A 17,940-nucleotide genomic window follows, 5' to 3' on the forward strand; every position below is an offset into this window, starting at 1 on the left:
AACCATCAAAAGTGGTTGAAATCAATTGTGTAGTTTTTTTGTGGGTATCATCCCCACCTCAATTCTACCTTCTTATTCCTAGAGGGTTTTTGGGTCACCAAAATCCTTTGTGTTATATTGTGATGCATCTTTTCTTCCAAGTTTGTTTAATGTTTAATTGCATGCATGGTAATTTTAGTTATATGTCATTAAAGATTTGAAGAAAAAGTTGTATTGGACATCATTGGACCTTGGACAACTGATTCACCCCCCCTCTCAGTTATTCTAAAAGAATTCTAACAATTGAAACATATTTAAATATTTTATGAAAAAATCCTTATCTTATTAGCCTTTAACTGAAGATATCACAACCATCCATTTGGCTATAAGAAATTAAGAAGCAACAATTTTATGTCTTCAAATACATCCCTGAGCTAGGGAAAATCTAGACCAATGTAGACAGATGAAAAGGTCTTACATGTGTTCCTTTCCCACCCTTTAGTTCCTTAATAAAGAAACCAAATGTTGAAAGGATTTCTAGACTTATTTATGTTGTTGAGGCCATGATTAATCCCTCATCCTTCAATAAATATATCAATGCTATCTTAGAAGACCTTTGTAACCTCACATTTCATCTCTATAGTTTAAGGTTGTGTTGGTAATTTGTGCATAACTTAGATTGTCTTAGATATTCATCAAACTCTTTCATCACCATCTAGTAGTTGCATAGAATAAGTAAGCATTTGAGAGACTACAATAGTCTCCTTCACCCTTCCTTGGTTATCTTAGTACCTTTTTTAGGTGCAAACACCCTTCCTTGGGCCCCTTCAACACCTTTTTAGGCTATCCAATACCATTTTAGGACTAAATCATTAGAAATCTGATTGAAAAGCTTAGTTTTGTTGAAGATCAAAGAGGGAGATTGTTGTAAAAGAATGTCTTCAATCATTGTGTTGTCATTGATGTCAAACTTGCTATTTGTAGGAATGATATTTTCTTATAAGATCCAAGTACTATCACTTAGTTGATTGATGAAGAAGATTTGATCAAACAAGATGTAACAAGAGAACCTAAGGGAAAGGTTGAGTTATGATGTTGTAATGAAGTGCAAGGATTAGTTAAGACAATGGTCAAGTAATGTATTGATGACATACTAAAAGATATAGAGGTTGGTCACACTTAGAGACATTGGAGGAAGAAGTTGTAACAAGGTTGATTGCAAAGCTTAGACTAAAATCTTTAGTAGGTGTCGAGAAAGTTAGTTGAAGCTGAGAAAATTCTCAATAGCAGCTGAGTAATAGGAAATTCTTGTGTGTCATGTGATCTTCAACTGCCAAGTGAAGATTAGGTGTCGAGCATTAGAAAACTTTTAGTTGGTGTCGAGTGATCTTCAGGTGTCAAGCATTAGGAACACTTAGTTGATGCTGAGTAACATAGTATGTGTTGAGCACTAGTATTTCAATAGTGCCAAGCTACTGCATTATTTCAAAAGATGAAGATTCACCAAATCTAAGATGACATAGTTGTTACATTGAATTTTGCAAATGAGTTGGAGGATAAGGATGATGATTTGTTGGCATAGAATCCTATGTAAATCATTTTTGGGCGAATTATAAAGGATTATTCATGAAGCTTCTAGAGGAAAAAAAATATCGGTTAGATACAATGAATCCTACCTAATCCATTCAAATTGAAATTGAAGAAAGGAAAAATTGAGTAGGAAAAGTAATTCCAAGGCTTCTATTTAAGGAGTTGTAGACCAAGAAGCAAAGAGTTATTGATATTGTTGTTTTTGACGTGCCATAATCTATGACATGGTTAGAACGGTGTAAAGGAGGTGACATCTAGGAGAAACAAGAGCACAAAGGCTCTACTTCTTCAAGTGGTCATGAAGAGATGATTGCATTGGTACATTGAGTGTAGACACTCAAGGGGACAAAGCTTGAAAGGAGGGAAAGTTGTCAAGAGTTGTAGAGATTGAAGGCCAGGCAAGGGTATGAGCTAAGAAGTGATCTAAAATCTACAAGATAAGTTGTATGTTGTAGTCAGGTCAAAATTTTCTAATAATCTCTAGCAATTGTATTAGATCTAAAAATCCTATGGACTTAGGTTGGCCTAATAGCCATTTGTAAATCCTTTAGCAAGGTGCCATTCCAAGTGAATGTTCTAAAGTCCTCTAACTAGGCCCACTTCTAATAGGGTGGATAAATCCTCTAGCAAGGTTACATTTAACACTCTGTTGTAAGCCTTTAATAGGGCAAGCCTTTCTCAGGGCATCACTTTAGAAGGGTGAGAATTGAGAAGCATGTTACTAGTGGTTTTTCCCAAATTGGGTTTCCATGTAAATCACTGTGTCATGTGTTGATTTCTTATGTGTTATGCTTGCATGTTGATTTATAGTAACTTGCTGATTAGATAAGTTAGAGCTTGGAAGAACAAATGGATGAATGAGTTCACCATACTTAGAGAAAAAGTTTGAAAAAGGAAATTTTTTCCTTGAATAACTGATTCACCCCCCCCCTCCCCCCTCTCAGTTATTCTAAAGTAATTATAACAATTGGTATTAGAGCCATTTGCTGATTTAGTTTCAAGGTATTAGAAGCAGGAAGATCAAGATGTCCAAGAGAGAAGTCCCCAAGCTTAACAAAGACAACTTTTCTGCATGGTAGAGTCTAATGGAATTGCACCTTGGATCAATAGGTGACCATGCACAAACTTCAATTGGAATAGAACATGTAACTCTAGCAGGACCTCTTACTACAGATGATTTGAACAAAAAGAAGGAGCATAAACAAGCAATGTTGGAGATTGCCTCTGCACTCAACTATGCTGAATATGATGACGTCAAAGACTATGAAACTGCATTCAAGATGTGGAAAACCTTGTCAGATATCTATGGAGGAGATCAAAATGTTTAGAGAGCAAAAATAGAAAGCCTAAGAGGAAATTTTGATGACATGAAAATGGAGGAAGGTGAAAATGTTGCCAAGTATGCTACAAGAATCAAATAAGTGTTGAACACAATAAGAAGTCTAGGTGGTCAGTTGGAAGAGGAAACAACAATGAGAAAATACCTAAGAACTTTTCTCCATATCTATGCTATTAGAGTTTCATCCATCCAAGAGCTAAGGTGTGTACAGTGGAACACACTAACTTTTGAAGGAATAGTGGGAAGACTGACTGCATTTGAGCTATCAAATTTTGGCAAGTACAGACCTAAGAACCTTGAATTTTCTTTCAATGCTAGAATGATAATGAAAGATACTAAGGAGGACACATAAAATAAAAAGAGAAGAAAAGGAAAACATGCATCCAATGATAGCAACACAAATGAGGAAGATGTGGAATAGTTAGAAGCACTACTGGCTAGGAGATTCCATAGGGGCAAAGGAAAATTCAAAGGTAAGCTCCCTATCATATGTTTCAGCTATAATGAAGTAGGTCATATTGGTACAAGACGTACACAAAAGAACAACTAAAAAGAAGGAAACAAGTAGAGGAACAAGAAAAAACTTGATAGCAAAGACTACAAGGAGAAAGGCAAGAGATGCTACATTGTTGAAGAAGATTTTGATGAGAATGATGATGAAGTAGTCTATGTAGCCATGAAGGATGAATTAGACAAAGATGAAGATGAAGCAACAACATTGGTTACCTTTGTGAATAAGAATGACAAGTGGATCATTGATAGTGGATGCTCACATCACATGATAGGAGATAAAAGTAAGTCCATTACCTTTACTCAATATGATGGAAATAGTGTTAGATTTGGTAATGATTCCCCATGTCAAATCAAAGGAAAAGGATCTATTAAACTCATAGAGAAAATTTCATGTGATAATGCATACTATGTTGAAGGATTGAACTACAACTTGTTGAGTGTATCTTAGTTAGGCAATGTAGGTTGCAAAGTTGAATTTGGAAACAAAACTATCAAGATCTATAATATTGATGGAAATCTAATAGGAAAAGGTGAAAAAACTAAGAATAATCTATTTTATCTTGATATGGAAGATGCAACATGTCTTGTTGTTGGATTTGACTATCTGTGGTTGTGTCATAAAAGGTTGTGACATGTTAATTTTGATAATCTAGTTAGCATTACCAAGAAGAACAAAGTTAGAGGGTTGCTTAAGTTGAAGAAACCTTAAAACACAATGTGTAAAGAATGTCAACTAGGGAAGATGACTAAGTCTACTTTCGAAAGAAAAACATAGACTTCGAATGAAGTTCTAGAGTTAGTTCATACAGACTTGTGTGGTCCAATAGAAGTGCAAAGCTACATAGGAGACATATACATAATGCTATTTGTTCAAGTGGTCTTTGGCTAGACTTGAGAATTAAATGGGAAAGAACCTGAAATGCCTAAGGTCAAATAGAGGAGGTGAGTTTACATCAAAAGAATTTGAAATATTTTACAATGATACAGGTATCAAAAAGAAAACATCAGCACCAAGAACTTGTTAGAAATATTCAAGATATGATAGGTTACTAAGAGGGGAGGGGTGAATCAATAACTTAAAAACTTTAATCAATTCAACACTTTAACCATATATATACTATTCATCATTCATTCATCTAATCTATTGTATATATGAGAAATCAAACATCCACAACACATGTACACAATGATTTGGTAACCCAGAAACCTTCCAAAATAGAAAGTAAAACTAGGGTGGGGATGATACCCACAAAATTTTTTTACTACAGTATGAAGTTGACCTATTAAGGCTTACATTGACCACTTCTAGTGATCTTCCTTGTTAGGAGCACAAAGGACTACTAGGTCCACCTTGTTAGAGGATTTACAAACATGCACTGAAGTATGCACTATGTTAGGATATTTATACAAAAACTATTAAGTCTACCTTGTTAAAGGATTTAAAAACTGATTCACCTCTTAGGATGAAAAAGTGGATCTACTTACAAACTTGCTTCGCTGATTAGATCCTTCAAGTATAGATCACCTCTTGTGACTAATGAATCTTTACTGCTCCTTGTAAATCTTGCTGATTACTCTACTCTTTTGCTGATTCACTTTCATTCTTCTCAAAATATTACATGTTCCTCTTTTGTATTTCCTTAAACATATTGTAAATGATATAATACATTACATATATACCATTCCAATAATTACAATTGCAAGGTCAGCCAAAACACAAGTGAACAAAATGTTACTGAGTTGGCCAAATAGTAAATAACTCGGGTTAACTGAACTGACTTGGTGACCTTCTGATACTTGGCATCCACTGCATTACTCGGCATCATCATGCACTCGATAGAAGTTAGGGCTCAGTCCATACTAATCACTTGATGTAGTTTTGAACTCGGTAACCATTGGAGACTCAGTAGATATAGTATCACTCGGTAAAAACTGAATCCTTTTTTTACCTTGCTTTCACTTGGTAAACACTACATTTTCATTACCTGGTAAACACTGCACATCCATCACTTGCTAAAAATTACACTTCCATCACTCGATAATCACTATGAAGCTCAGTGAATACTAGAATTCTTGGTGTGAACTACGAAGCTCGGTTAACACTAGAATACTCGGTTTGAATTGTGAAGCTCAGTTAACACTAGAATGCTCGGTGTGAACTGTGAAGCTCGGTGAGTGAAGGAAACTGAGTGCTGAGCTTGGTAGCTATACTGATATAGATAAGTTTTGTCACTAATGGCCATAATAACTTAATGCCAACAATCTCCCCCTTTGGCATTAGTGACAAAACTCTTATGAGCCAAAACATATGTACATTACCTGACTCAATGAATTTTGGTTTTTCAAAATTGATCCTTGTAGAACTATTGCATATACATTTCTATATAACTTCTTGATGACTTATGATGTATATAAATTGATACTTATATACACATGTTAACTCTAATGAGTGCTAACTCCCCCTATCACTTATAGTGATAACTCTCCTCATTTATTATGCTGAACCTTTGAATCTCTCCCCCTTTTTGACAATAATGCCAAAGGACTGCATATATACAATTTATATGGCTACACCAAAGTGAGATTGAAATTCTTGATGTACCTTAAGGATGGTTGCAAAAGTATTATCCCAAGTCTGCTGCAAAATTTGATAGGTGGAGAGAGCAGTTTGAACTTCTGTTGATAACTGGATCAAGTGATCAACCACTAAGAAGTTATGATCTTGGACCAATGTAGGAAGGATCATGTGTTGGATGTCTATGAGTGTAGATTGGATCCTTGCTTCCTCTCTTAATATTTTTACCTATACATTTGCCAAATATCTGATCTTGGTGTGATGGGAGGTTGAGGAGGAGGAGTCCATGTCAATCTTATTTAACTTATCCTTTATTTCTTTGGTGAAACTAGAAACATCACAAAGTTTAGCAAAAAGTGATGCTGCATTATTAAAAGAATTTTCAAAATTTCTCAAAAATGTTGACATTTCAACTTTCTTTATTGCTATCTTTTGAGAAATATCCTCTAGCACCTTATTATTAAATTTCTTTTCAGCTTTCTCAATAAGTTTCTCTTGACCGAAAGAATCTTCATTAAATTTCTATATAGCCTCTTCTAACTAAATCAAAATGTGTTAAGTAGAATCTACTTCAACATTTATAGCATCTGTAATTATATTCTTGGCATTTTCAATTATTCTATATTCCTTATCCTTTTCTGATCTTAACTATTTCTGTGTAGCTTTCATCTCTATGAGTTGACTGGCTAGCCTCATCTCTTCAATAGTAGCATTATCATAGTCAATCTTAGGAATCACTATTTCTATGTCTAAGTCAATGTCTTCTCCAATTTCCTTTCTAGTGATCAAAATTTTTAATGGATGCTTTTGCTTCACTTCTGTGATGACTGGTTTGACCTTAGGAATAGACACAATAGTGGAGATAGAAGCGCTAGTAGTGAAAACTAGGATAGGACTTGAGGATTGAATGCCAATAGGAGTACTAACCGAATCAAAAATTGAAAAAATTCACAAATATGGTATCATACTTGGTAAAGTACCCATAGTAGAATCTAGACTATTTGGAGTGGAAGTGGATATAGATGATGCTAACGGAAACAAAACTGGAGAACTTATTGGAACCGATGAAAACAAAATTGTAGAACTTACTAATACACTCATTGATGGTGAAGGAACTAAGAAGGCTTCCTCAGTAGCTAAAGAAGTGACAGAAAATTTGGTAGATGAAGTTCTTGGCGCATCTATTTCAGATACTTGGAGCTGGGAGGTGACCGGTGAAGATTGAGCAATTGATGTGGCAATTGTGCTCACAATCTCGCTTGCAAAAGCTGTCTCCATAGTGGATGTAAAAGTCTTTGGTGGGGAGTGAGGAAGGGATGCAATCACTTCTCTTGCAATTTTAACTAGATCCTCTTTATCTTTTCCTTCCTCACATGCTTCTTCCTCCTTGTCTTCTTCCTCTTTTTCTTTCATTAGTGCATGTAGCTCTCCTGGAGTAACTGTGATGGATGGAGTGCTATTAAAATCATCATTGTCACTACTACCATCATCCTTGATTTCAATTGGATCTTCATTAGGCTTTTGCAAATGATAGATGTTCCTCCACATGTTTGTTGCATCATTTACAACATGCTCAATGTCTTTAGTTAAAATCAAACATGTTTGAAATCTAATCATCATTTTACCTTCATGGTTCTTCATTACTAACTTAATGTCTAGTCCAGTGAGACTCGGTAGAAGATTCTTTAGGGATTTCTAATATATATCTTTGGCCGTTTGGGTGGTTGAATCCCATCTTGGTTGCAATCTCTCCAACAATTCTTTAGAGATTTGAGGGGTGGCCTAGTCCAGGGAGTATTTCCATTTACCCATCTTATTGAGTACCAGTTCCTCAATCTGTATTTTCTCAGCATCAGTTCTTGTTTCAAATTTCAATGCCTTGAAATTTTTGATGCTAGCTCCCTCTTCCAATTGTTTAAGTCTTTCCTCAAATGTGAGTGGAGGCTTGACAAGTATAGGTTCCCACTTGCCTTTTCTAGTTCTTCTAGAGAATGTTGTAGTAGGCTTCATCTTACGTTTGGTAATAATTGCCTTATCTTTCTTCTTTGGTGGTTCCTCTTCAAATTCACGTTCTTCTTTTTCTTTGCCTCCTCCTTCTACTTCGTCATCTTCTTCATCCTCACCTTTTCCTTCTATAAGCATAAGAGGGTCGGTAGCAATTTTCAACCTAGCTATCTTCCTCTTGCCTTTGCTTATAGCCTAGGATAGCTTGATTTCAAGCTCAATTCTAGCCTCCGCCTCATCATATGTTCTAAAAATTTGTTGTTTTGGGTCTACTGGCTCATTCACCAGTGCTTTAATAATGTCCCTAGCCTCATTAATATTAACCTCATAAGGAAGAGGTTTCACTCATGCAACTTAAGGTTTGACTTCCTGAATGTATACTTTATCACAATCAACCATAAAGCATACATCATCTTTGTAGTCTTCAACCAATTTTGGTGGAATTTGGAATGTATTATTCATCCTTTCCTTAAAATCTTCAAAATAATTATCCATGATGCTATCAAAATTTTCACCCATTTCTACTACAAACTCATTTATTTGATAAAGAATGGGAATATCTTTTCTCTACATTACAATTCCTTTAGATAGAAAGAATTTTTGAATATAGAAGAATAAACAAGTCAATAGAGAAACAAATTTATAGGGATTTTTCTTTGAATTCCTTATACTATCCATATTCTTGTTTAATTTTTTCAATAGTAATTCTGATAGGTCAAATTCAAGGTTCTTCTTTACAATTTTGAAGGCCAAATCCACAGCCTCACAGGGTACACTATTCAGTCAACTAGAGCCATAGATTTTGTGGGCAATGACATGAATGCCAAATCTTAGTTTAACATCAGATATAGTGCTAACCTTCAAAGCTCTACCATCCCATTCATCTAGTGTTTGCTTCTATAACTCATCTCATCCTAGGGTTTTGGTAACCTTTACTTTATTGAGCATAGGGAGACCCGTAATTTTGTGAATCATCTTCTTTGTGATTAACACTGGTTGCTCTAACCATAGTTTCTCATTGTGCACCCGACTCAAAATATACCTAATCCACTTGGTCTGGAAGCTTCTTGGCATATGTGAGATATGAGTCAAGCCCTTGGTTTCAAGATGCTTATGCTCGAGTTTCAAAGAGCCATCAACACTCATTTCTCCTAGGGCATTGTCCATCTCTAGGTTTCCAATCTCTTGAATAGAACATTTAAAATGTGTATAGATATCATTTATAAGGAGTACCTTTGGTGGAATTTGAGATTGAGCACTATTAGGGTCAATTGATTCTTCAATGGCCAGAACAATTTTGAAGTTGGGCACTTTCCATTCTGTACCTTTTACTAGCATTTCTAAACCCTTCTTTGCCTTGGTGCCGCTGCTGCTCTCGGATGCCATTGATGCTCGATAAAAGATAGAATTTTTTTGAAAAAATCTTTCGCTAGAAAATTTCTTGGAATCACTTGGAATTGCTTGAATTGCACCTGAAAATTTCTTAGCTCTAAAATCACGATGAAGAATGAAATCAAATTTTTCCCTTTTGATGAATTTTTTTCCATAAATGCTTGGTACGATGGTAGCTAAGATGACATAGTGCTTGATAGGCTATCATTCACTTGCTCGATAGAAGCTTGCAACTCAGTGATTTGAACAAAACTTTTAATAACTCCCGACCTAGCTTGGTAAGGTCTTCAATCGAATTTCCTCGGTAGATGCAACTCGACAAAAGATATGCTTTCAATTATTTTGGAACTACTTCAGATATAGCTTGATGATATAGTTCCAGATCATTTTTTTCTAAAATCTAATTAGAGATGGTGGAGTCACCCACTTCTTGAGTGACATTGCCATCATTTGAATTATCTTGCTCGATAGATTTAGGAATCCATTGTTGCCTCATCTGCTTCCAAATGTTTTCAGCTTTAGCTTTCTTTTCATCTTTGACTCTTCCTTTGTTCATGTATTTTTTAGCTATATGACCAAGTTTAGTGCATGTATAACATCTTACAGTAGTGTCCTTCTTCCTTAGGTGATGTCTTGCATAGTTTATACCAATATGTCCATATGCTCCACAATAATGACATTTGCACCAGGTTTGTAGTCCCATCCAAATATTGCTTTAACTAGTTGTTGAGCTAGATTGAATGATTTGGATTTATATTGGAATGCCTTGTGACCATGCTTCTTGCACTTGTGACAATTTCCTTCAAATTTTGGCTGCATTAATTAGCTTTATGACCATGCTAACTGCAATTGTAGCATTTACCATTGAATTTAGCTTTTCCATTACTCCAACACTTGTTTGATGTGTGACCTAGCTTACCATAGTGATTGCAAGTAGGTCTTTGATTCCTTTGGGCACCTTGTTTGGAAGTTTCACCTTCTTCCTTATAACCAAGTCCAGCTTTACCTTTCTATCTATGAAGATTCTGCTCTTTTTGTTGATTTAATTGAGTCATGTCTACTTGAGATTTCATTATTCTCTCATTGATTTTTTTTTTAACATTTAGATCATTTTCCAAACATTCATTGATTCGTCTTTCAGATCTTAAGTCACTTTGTAAGATTTCATTGATTTTTCTTTCACTGATTAGATCATTCCTCAGGCTTTCATTTTCAGATCTCAGATTCATAATTTCTTCATTTGCATTAGATAGTTGATCCACAAGATTTTCATGCTGATTGGATTGATTATTTCTTGTCTCTAAGTCTTCAGTTGCCTTGTTTCTCTATTCCAAAACTTCACATAGCCTGATTAATTTGATTTCTTGTTCTCTTTTAAGATTTCTTACTTCTCCCTATAGAGAGCCATTCTTTTCTAGAATTTTCTTGATTGTCTCATCAGCTTCATTTGAATTGCTTGATGGTAAAAGGTGTTCAATCTTTTCTTCAACATACTGATGGTCATTCATTTGTCTTGCAAGTTCCTTCCTTCTCTTTAGGGATTGAGAAAGATGTTCCTTTGATTCTTTGACTTGAGCCATGACCATTTCTAGTTCTAGCTTTTCATTTTCAATAGCTTTGTCAAGTCTAAATATCTCCATTGTTCTTGATCTTTTCTCAAGTTGTCAAGCTTTGTCCTGAGAACAAAACTGCTCTGATACCAATTGTTGGAAACATTCAAGATATGATAGGTTAATGAGGGGGAGGAGTGAATTAGTAACTTAAAAACTTTAAACAATTTAGCACTTTAACCATACATATACTATTCACCATTCATTCATCTAATCTACTGCATATATAAGAAATCAAACATCCACAACACATGTACACAGTGATTTGGTAACCCAAAAACCTTCCAAAATAGAAAGTAAAACTGGGGTGGGGATGATACCCATAAAACTTCATTACTGCAGTATGAAGTTGGCTTGTTAAGGCTTACATTGACCACTTCTGATGATCTACCCTATTAGGAGCACAAAGGACTGCTAGGTCCACCTTGTAAGAGGATTTACAAACATACACTAAAGTATGCACTCTGTTAGAAGATTTATCCAAAGATTGTTAAGTCTACCCTATTAAAGGATTTACAAAATTGATTCACCTGTTAGGATGAAATAGTGGATCTACTTACAAACTTGATTTTTTGATTAGATCCTTGAAGTATAGATCACCTCTTGTGACTGATGAATCTTTACTACTCCTTGTAGACCTTGCTGATTACTCTGCTCTTCTAATGATTCGCTTTCATTCTTCTCAAAATATTACACGTCTATCTTTTATATTTCCTTACACATATTGTGAATGATATAATATATTACATATATACCATTCTAATAATTACAATTGCAAGGTTGGCCAAAACACAAGTGAACAAAATATTACTAAGTCGGCCAAAAAGTAAATAACTCAAGTTCACTAAACTGACTTGGTGACCTTCTGATACTCGACATCCATTACATTACTTGGCATCATCATGCACTCGGTAGAATTGAAAGCTCAATCCATTATAATCACTTCATGTAGTTCTAAACTCGATAACCATTGGAGACTTGGTAGATATAGTATCACTTAAAAATTGAATCCTTTGTTTACCTTCCTTTCACTTAATAAACAAGACACTTTCATTACTTAGTAAACACTATGCTTCCATCACTTGATAAACACTACACTTCCATCACTCAAAAATCATTGTGAAGCTTGGTGTGAACTATGAAGCTTGGTTAACGCTAGAATACTTGATGTGAACTGTGAAGCTTGGTTAACACAAGAATGCTCGGTGTGAACTATGAAGCTCAGTGAGTGAATGAAATTGAGTGTTGAGCTCGGTAGATATACTGATATAGATAAGTGTTGTCACTAATGGCAATAATAACTTAATGCCAATAGAACTCCACCACAAAATGGTATTGTTAAACAGAGGAATAGGTCAGTAATTGACTATGCTAGAACCTTAATGATGGAGAAAAATGTTGCATTAAAGTACTAGAGAGAAGCTATAAGTATTGTAGTCTACACAACGAATAGAGTTCAAGCCAAGAAAGGTAAAAATGCAACACCTTTTGAATTGTGGTATGGTCACTTACCTAATGTTAAATTTTTCAAAGTATTTGGTTGTAAATGTTATATTCTCAAAGATACTAGAAATGGAAAGTTTGATGCTAAGAGTGATGAAGTCATATTCCTTGGATACTCCACTAAAGTAAGGCATATAAATGTTTCAATGCTAACACTAACAAAGTTGTGGAGAGTGCAAATGTAAACTTTGATAAGCATGTAGAAGTTTAGATTGACGAGTCAAAGCAATCAGAGGATTATAGATCCTTTGTATACTTCTATGAAGGAATGGTAGTTGAAGACAATGTTGCAAATCTAATTGGGAATCAACAACAAATTTCAGTATCTATTGAGTCTCAACTTGTGAATGTTGAGCTGCATTCAGAAGCCAAGTTTTAGAATGTAGAAAATGTGCATTCTAGTTCTAAGAATAGTATGCAAAGAGGGAATGATGAGATACCAGATGATGTGAACAAAATAACTCTAAAGCTAAAGGATCAAACATGGAAAGAAGTATTGAACCAAGATTAGCCAAGTATGTGAGAAGACATCACCCTATAGATCAAATCATTGGTGACAAGGATGTCAGACCTATGACAAGGAATAGGCTCAGAAGTGAATCATGTCTACTAATCAACGTTGAACCAAAAATAGTAAACGATGCATTACAAGATTATGACTAGTATAAAGCCATGAAAGAAGAGATAGATCAAATTGAGAAGAACAAAACATGGTCTCTAGTTCCCAGACCAGCTGATAAGAATGTGACTGGTACAAAATGGGTGTTTAGAAACAAACATGATGAGAATGGTGAGATAACAAGAAACAAAGCCAGATTAGTTTGCTCAGGCTATGCATAAGAAGAAGGACTAGATTATGGAGAGAAATTTTCCCCTATCACAAGAATGGAAGGAGTAAGAACATTACTTGCATATGCTACATACAAAGGTTTTAAAGTTTACCAAATGGATGTGAAGTCTACTTTTCTGAATGGTATATTGGAAGAGGAAGTTTACATTGAATAACTAGAGAGATTCATTGATGAGAAGAACAAGGACATGGTCTGCAAGCTATACAAAGTAGTTTATGGATTGAAGCAATCACCAAGAGCATGGTATGAGAGGTTGCACAAATATCTTATGAAGATAGGATTTGATAGAACAGATGACAATAGCAACTTGTATATCAAATTTGAGGAACATAATGACATTTTGATATCAGAAATCTTTTTTGATGATATAATATTTGGAGGAAAAGATATTCTTAGCAAATATTTTTCTAATCAAATGAAGCATGAATTTGAGATGTCAATGTTTGGAGAAATCAAATTCTTTGTTGGATTGCAAGTGCATTAGTTCAAGTATGGTATGTTTGTGACCCAATCAAAATACATCAAGGAAGTACTCAAAACATTTGGGCTAGAAGACTCAAAACTAGTTAGCACACCAATGGCAATAGGCCATAAGCTATCCAAGAATGATGAATCTGCTAAAGTAAATCAGGCATTATATAGGTCAATGATTGGAAAGTTGCAATATGTTGTACATAGTAGACTAGAAATTGCATTAGTTGTTGGAATAGTGGCTAAATTTTTTGCCAATCCAAGAAAAAATCACTTAATGGAAATGAAAAGAATACTAAGATACCTAAAAGGAACTGATGATTTTGGTTTGTACTATAAGAGAAATGAGAAGTTTTAACTAAGAACCTATATTGATGTAGATTGGGGAGGTAACATTGATGATAGGAAAGCACTAGTGGAGGAGCACGTTTCTTAGGAAAAAAGTTGATTACATGGACTAGCAAAAAGCAAAGCTACACCTCACAGTCCACTGCTGAAGTTGAATATGTAGTAGCTACTATAAACTGCACCAATATTGTATGGATCAAACATTTATTGTAAGGTATGAAGGAAGAGATAACTAAGCCTGTGATACTCTATTGTGATAATACAAGTGCTATTAACATTTCAAAGAACCCTGTAATGCATGCTAAAACCAAGCATATTGCAATCAAGTATCACTATGTAAGAGAGTTGATTGAAGACAAACAAGTGAAGATGGAATATGTTAGCTCAAAGGAATAGATTGTTGATATCTTCATAATAGCACTACCAAAAGATGATTTTGAGTATCTTAGAGATAAGATAGGGGTGATGCCCCTAGGTAAGGCTACTTAAAGAAAAAGCAAGAATGCCCTACATCAAAAGAGCTAAATGTTGAGGATTATACACATTGATGCAAATGATGTTTACTTTGGGATTCATGCCTAAAGTAGTAGAAGTGCTAAAATTCAAAATCAGTCACAAGCAAGGTGACAGAGGGAGAAATTGACTGAATTTGTAAAAGCTACACTTGCATATTAAAGATACTAATATGTCTTTGGCATTTTTGTCAAAGAGGAAGAAGTAGACAACTAGTCAACAATATGAAGAAGAAGATGTTTGAGTGTGATTAGAATAGTAGAAGATGAGCAAGTCAAAGGGAGAAAGGCAAAGAAAAAGGATACAACAACAAAGAGGGAAAAATAGAAATGAAGCAACCAGAATAGTAGAAGGAGATGTGAAGGTACAGTTTAATTTTTGGCATTTGACTTGCTGTTCTAACCTAGTAAGTTTGTGGTTGAATAGTTTAGTATGATGGTTGATTAGTTTAGTTTTACATTAATGCCAAAGAGGGAGATTGTTCAAAATCTGATTGAAAAGCTTATTGTTGTTGAAGATCAAAGAGTGAGATTATTGTAAAAGAATGTCTTCAATCATTGTCTTCTCATTGATGTCAAACCTACTATTTGTATGAATGATATTTTCTTATAAGATCCAAGTACTATCACTTAGTTGATTGATGAAGAGGATTTGATCAAACAAGATGTAACAAGAGCACCTAAGGGAAAGGTTGAGTTATGATGTTGTAATGAAGTGCAAGGATTAGTTAAGACAATGGTCAAGTAATGTATTGATGACATACTCAAAGATACAGAGGTTGGTCACACTTAGTAACATTGGAGGAAGAAGTTGTAACAAGGTTGATTGCAAATCTTGGACTAAAATCTTTAGTGGGTGCTGAGCAATTTAGTTGAAGCCAAGAAAATTCTCAATAGGATCCGAGTAATTGGAAATTCTAGTGTGTGTCGAGTGATCTTTACGTGCTGAGTGAAGATTAGGTGCCAAGCATCAGAAAACTTTTAGTTGGTGTTGAGTGATATTTAGGTGTTGAGCATCAAGAAAACTTAGTTGATGCCAAGTAACATAGTATGTACCAAGCACTAGTATTTCAATAGAGTTGACCTACTGCATTATCAAAAGATGAAGATTTTCCAAATCTAAGTTGACATAGTGGTTACATTGAATTTTGTGAAAGATTTGGAGGATAAGGATGATGAGTTGTTGTCACAGAATCCTATGTAAATCATTTTTGGGTGAATTCTAAAGGATTATTCAAGAATTTTTTAAAGGAACCAAAATATGGGTTAGATACAATGAATCCTACCTAATCCAAGCAAATTGAAATTGAAGAAAGGAAGAATTGAGTGAGAAAAGGAACTCCAAGACTGCTATTTAAGGAGTCATAGACCAAGAAGCAAAGAGCTATTGATATTGTTGTTGCTGAAGTGCCATAATCTATGAAGTGGTTAGAAGGGTGTAAAGGAGGTGACATCTAGGAGAAGGAAGAGCATAGGGGCTCTAATTATTCAGCTAGTCTTGAAAAGATTATTGTACTGGTACATTGAGTATGGACACTCAAGGAGACAAAGCTTGAAAGGAGGGCAAGTTGTCAAGAGTTGTAGAGATTGAAGGCCAGGCAAGGGTATGAGCTAATAAGTGATATGAAATCTTCAAGATAAGTTGTATGTTGTAGTTAGGTCAAGATTTTCTAATACTCTCTAGCAATTGTATTAGATATGAAAATCCTATGGACTTAGGCTAGCCTAACAACCATTTGTAAATCTTTTAACAGGGTGGCATTCAAAGTGAATGTTCTAAAGTCTTCTAATTGGGCCCACTTGTAATAGGGTGGATAAATCCTCTAGCAAGGTCACATTTAACCATGTGTTGTAAGCCTTTAATAGGGTAGGCCTTTCACAGGGCATCACTTTAGAAGGGTGAGAATTGAGTAGCATGTTATTGGTGGTTTTTTCCAAATTGGGTTTCCACGTAAATCATTGTGTCATGTGATTGATTTCTTATGTGTTATGCTTGCATGTTGAATTATACTAACTTGCTAATTAGATAAGTTAAAGCTTGGAAGAATGAATGGATGAATGGGTTCACCATACTTAGAGACAAAGTTAGAAAAGGACATTTAGACCTTGAATAATTGATTCAAACCCCCCCCCCCCCCCCCCCCCCCCCCGCGCTCAGTTATTCTAAAGCAATTCTAACAAAAATGCCCTATTGCATGCCCCTTTAGCACCTTTCAAGACCATCTAGCACCTTTTTGGGTCTAAACACCCTATTTTAGACCCCTTTAGCACCTTTTCATGCCCAAATTCCCTTCTTTAGGCCCCTTCAACACCTTTTTAGGCTATCCAACATCATTTCAGGCCCAAATGCCCTTTTCTCAAGCCCCCTTAGTGCTTTTTCAGGCCATGCAAAACCTTTTAAGGCCCAAGTGCCCTTCTTTGGCCCCCTTAAGTGCCTTTCTAGGCTATCCAATAAATTTATAGGCTCAAATGCCTTATTATGTGCCCCTTTGGTGCCTTTTTATGCTATTTAGTGCCTTTTAAGGCCTAAATGCCCTTCTTTGGGCCCATGTAGCACATTTTTAAGCCCATCCACCACCTTTTTAGGCCCAAAATATTAGCATGAATGTTGATTCTATGGTGGAGCATTGCAAAAGATTGATATGAAGTATTCATGACTATGTTTGCCCTTGATGACAACACAGTAATAAGTTTGTAAAGACTGACAAAGAAACATACTATGATTTTTGTATTAAGAAGAATATATTACTTATTTTTTAATGCACAATTTTCAGCACATACTACAGTATGTCTTTGTTACAAGGGTATGTGCATAGCATCTATTTTGATTGAAAACATAAGATATGATTGATCTACAGAGAATCATATGGAAATAGAGTATTAGGATAGCAGTTACTATTGTGTGATTGCTACATTTAATCAGAAATGTAGTGAAAGGTTGTGCAGTTAACTAGAGATAGTATACCAACCATTGATGACATCAAAGAGTGCACATGTATAGAAGTTGTGGTTGTGAAAGTTTGTTTATAACTGTGAGCTGACAACATTAATTAAATCTGTATTCATTTAACTAACATATTATAATTTATTGAGAAGTTGACTCAAGGATTACTGTTGAGCATGGTATAAAGGAAAGATGTTTTCCATGTTTAACATATAGAGAGAAAATAAAACTTGCAAATTATTAAGCAACAAAGTGCTATAGAAGCAGAGTGACTTACCAATGCATGTAAGTGACCTTAAGGGTTATTGT

This window comes from Cupressus sempervirens, chromosome 8, assembly GCF_028749045.1.
Source record: "Cupressus sempervirens isolate cs-2001-9-10 chromosome 8, ASM2874904v1, whole genome shotgun sequence".
NCBI classification, from domain to species: domain Eukaryota; kingdom Viridiplantae; phylum Streptophyta; class Pinopsida; order Cupressales; family Cupressaceae; genus Cupressus; species Cupressus sempervirens.